At 38.9% G+C, this 4,104-nt stretch overlaps 1 non-coding gene across 1 annotated transcript; it reads right to left on the minus strand.

Moving 5' to 3' along the window:
• Positions 1 to 3,101: 3,101 nt before the first annotated feature.
• Positions 3,102 to 3,208, minus strand: LOC131749112 (U6 spliceosomal RNA). Its single transcript, XR_009333220.1, has one exon. It is a non-coding gene; the product is annotated as a U6 spliceosomal RNA (small nuclear RNA).
• Between the last annotated feature and the right edge of the window lie 896 nt (positions 3,209 to 4,104).

Consider the following 4,104-nt stretch of genomic DNA (forward strand, 5'->3'; position numbering starts at 1 on the left):
AAGATAATAATAAAAAAATCATGTTTATTCTATGCCCTGCCACATTCCCCTCCCCCTATTGGATCATTTGAAAGCAAATCTCTACCATCCTATCACTTCATCTGTAAATACTTTGGTATGAGTCTCTAAGAGATAAGGGCTGGCACAGTGGTTAAGAATCCACCTGCCAAAAAAAAAAAAAAAGAATCTGCCTGGCAATGCAGTAGACACGGGTTCGAGCCCTGGTCCAGGAAGATCCCACATGCCGTGGAGCAACTAAACCCGTGCGCCACAACTATTGAGCCTGTGCTCTAGAGCCCATGAGACACAACTACTGAAGCCTGTGGGCCTAGAGCCTGTGCTCCGCAACAAGAGAAGCCACCGCAATGAGAAGCCCGTGCACCGCAACAAAGAGTAGCCCCCACTCGCTGCAACTAGAGAAAAGCCCACACGCAGCAACGAAAACCCAAAGCAGCCAAAAATAAATAAATAATTAACTAATTTTTTAAAAATCTGGTAATAACTCCTTAATATCAAATATCCAGATAGTGTTCAATTTTCCCTGTGTCCTATAACTTTTGATTTGTTTGAATCAGGATCTAGACGAACTTCACACATTACATTTGGTTGTTATGTTTTTCTAGATCTCTTTTAATCTAAGGTTTCCCCTCCCTCTTTTTTTTTCTTGCAATTTATTTGTTGACAAAACCAGATCTGGTCAATTTTCTACATTCTGGATTTCTGCTCATTTCATAACCCTCTCTACCTTTCCTTTTTCTAGAATTTTCTATTTCCATCTATACATTTTGGGGGAATAGATGAGAATGGATGCCTGGAGGGGACAGAATGAAGATGGGGGTAATCCCTGTGCAGATACACCCTAGGACTCCCTACACTTGACTGGAATCATGGGTTTATTTGCCTGTCTCCCTCCAACACACCTCTTGGGGGCCAACACCGTGTCTTCCTTGATTTTGTATCCTCTATGTTTTACACAGAATTTTACACATAGTAGGTGCTAAATAAATGTTTATTGAATGAATGATGTTGCTCTCTTGTACTGCTATGTGCTACATCTTTTTTTTCCAGCTTCATAGGAAGATTAAGAATTTGTGAAACTTTGATTTCAACCCCCTGGGGTAAGGTATTATGCAAAATTCTTTTGATAGTTACTTTTCTCAAAAAGTTTGACAAATTTCATTGTGAAGAGCACTTTATTTATTGTACTTTCCTTTGTTGCCTATTTCCTGAACCACTGTGGTCTTGATAAGCTTGTTTGAATTGAAACACAAAAGTCCCTGCTCTGTAACTTGATGGGTGTGTGGGGGGCACTCCCAGCAGACTTGCCCTCAGGGGCAACTGTGGGTTAACGGTGGCTTCTGAGTAAAGCGTTACTCACCACAGCTTCTTAGAAACTTCTTTTGAAACAAACTGTTACTTTCTGAGATATCATTGCTCTGTTCCTTGAATTTCATGGGTCATCCCCTCTTGTAGATTTTTCAACTTCTTTCTATGAAAAACAAGTCACTGAGAAAGCTGGAGACAAACTTCCTTCTATGCACTTACTCTAGTATTTCCTCCTGATTTACAGTTGAGGTATATGTACTCTCCAGGGCCCACGGCTAAACATCCCTTCTGTTAGGTCTGTAGCAGGTACTTGGACTTGTATTTATTGTCTGTTTTACTTTGTCACAAACACAAAAGGTACCAATCCCACCAAATAAGAACACTTTCCTATCTGCTATTGGATTTGATATTATTGTACTCATCCATTTGATACTGTGAATACCACTGATGTCCTTAGACTTGTTTTAGAAGTACTTCCTGTTTTCCTAATTCCAGGAAGTGAATCTGGTTCACGGAACTTGCAATATTATTTTTGTAAAATTGTTATGAACTGGATTCAATAATTTAGAATCCAACCAAACTAATCATGCTGTAGCTCTGAGTGTGTAGGGTTTATGGAATTAAGTTTGAAATGATAGGTGATGAAGTCCCTCCCTCATTATTTTTTAATGCAGCAGTTAGATAATAGTGAATTAAGATTTCCTGGAGAGCCAATTTTAAGCCATCAACTGACAGTGAAAGATGAACAAAGACTAGATGACATATTGAAATTATACCTAGTACATAAACTTATATCAAACACTTCTAATCTGGCAAACAATACAATGAGTGACAGCAAATGCAATAAATCAGAAACCTAGATCAATTATCTTAGAAAGATTGCAGTCAGCAGATAAAAATGGGACTGTGGAGTCTTCTAAATTAACTAGCACTGAGAACATGAATCAGTCTTTCATCTTTTATTATTTCATCCTTTTCCTTTGAAGTAAACTTAAAAATAATCTTTTTGCCAACTCCTCAAAATCAAATATTCACTATATCACTCTTACTCCCTATTAAAAACTAGTATTAGTGTGCCTTTATACTGCAGACATCAAAGAAACTATGGAGTATACTTGTATAAACATAAGGAAGCCTGAAGTATATTGTTTATTTTCCTATGGAATAATGCAAAATCATGATCCTTCATTGTGCATTTACTGAATTCTACTTGGATTTTCTGAAAGAAATTTCCCTTTTTTATTTTAACATCTTTATTGGAGTATAAATTGCTTTACAGTGGTGTGTTAGTTTCTGCTTTACAACAAAGTGAATCAGTTATACATATACATATGTCCCCATATCTCTTCCCTCTTGCGTCTCCCTCCCTCCCAGCCTCATCTCCCTGTGCTATGCGGCTGCTTCCCACTAGCTATCTATTTTATGTTTGGTAGTGTATATGTGTCCATGCCACTGTCTCACTTTGTCCCAGCTTACCCTTCCCCCTCCCCATATCCTCAAGTCCATGCTCTAGGAGGTCTGTGTTTTTATTCCCATCTTAACCCTAGGTTCTTCATGACTGTTTTTTTTTCTTAGATTCCATACATATGTGTTAGCATATGGTATTTGTTTTTCTCTTTCTGACTTACTTCACTCTGTATGACAGACTCCAGGTCCATCCACCTCTCTACAAATAACTCAATTTCGTTTCTTTTTATGGCTGAGTAATATTCCATTGTATATATGTGCCACATCTTCTTTATCCATTCATCTATAGATGGACGTTTAGGTTGCTTAAAAATATGGAATGCTTCACAAATTTGTGTGCCATCCTTGCACAGGGGCCATGCTAATCCTCTCTGTATTGTTCCAATTTTAGTATATGTGCTGCCAAAGAGAGCGCTCCCTTCCCTTTTTGATCCGATCTTTGTTGAATGGATGAAATATGTGGTAATTTGTTTCTAGCATTTTGAGGTCAGCTCCACTTTTCATCCATGATAGTGCCCACCAAGTAGACTACTGTACTAGTTTAGTTTTTCCAGTGGGTTTGGATTTTAATAGTTTTATTCCACTGCTAGCTAGTATCTAACTATTTTATCTATAATCGCACAAGTACATCTGGGTGTTATCTATTCATTCCACATTTTAAAATGTCTGAATATATCCTGGGACATGTAGACACCATAGATTACCTACCACCACCACGTTTTCCATGATAACAGAACCCCAATTTGTACTGGTGTGAGGCACCACCGGTTTTAACAGAGGGTCAGTCCCTTCCAGCTCAGCCCTTAACCCAGCTAAGCCGGCCTCGGTAATTTTTTAAAAATTAAAATTGGAAGATTGGGATTGACATATATACACTACTATATATAAAGCAGGTGACTAATAAGGACCTACTCTATATACAGCACAGGGAACGCTACTCGATACTCTGTAATGGCCTATATGGGAAAAGAATGTAAAAAAGAGGGGATATATGTGTATGTATCACGGATTCACTTTGCCGTACACCTGAAACTAACGCAACGCTGTAAATCAACTATTCCCCAATTTAAAAAAACCTTATTTTATTTTTGAGAGCAGTTTTAGATTTGTTACTGACCCTCCCGAGCTGGGCTCCAACAAGGGTCCTCCTGCCTGGTGTCCTTGGAGCCAATAGAACAAGACCAAGTTCGGTTCAGAAGCAAAGGAAAGCTTCATTTTCTGATCAAAGCATCGACAGGTGTGAGCTTGTGCTGCAGAGTACACGCCCATGGGCGGGGCTGCTTTATGGGCTGTTGTCAGCGGGGAGGGGCT

Source organism: Kogia breviceps, chromosome X, assembly GCF_026419965.1.
Source record: "Kogia breviceps isolate mKogBre1 chromosome X, mKogBre1 haplotype 1, whole genome shotgun sequence".
Classification (NCBI taxonomy): Eukaryota; Metazoa; Chordata; class Mammalia; order Artiodactyla; family Physeteridae; genus Kogia; species Kogia breviceps.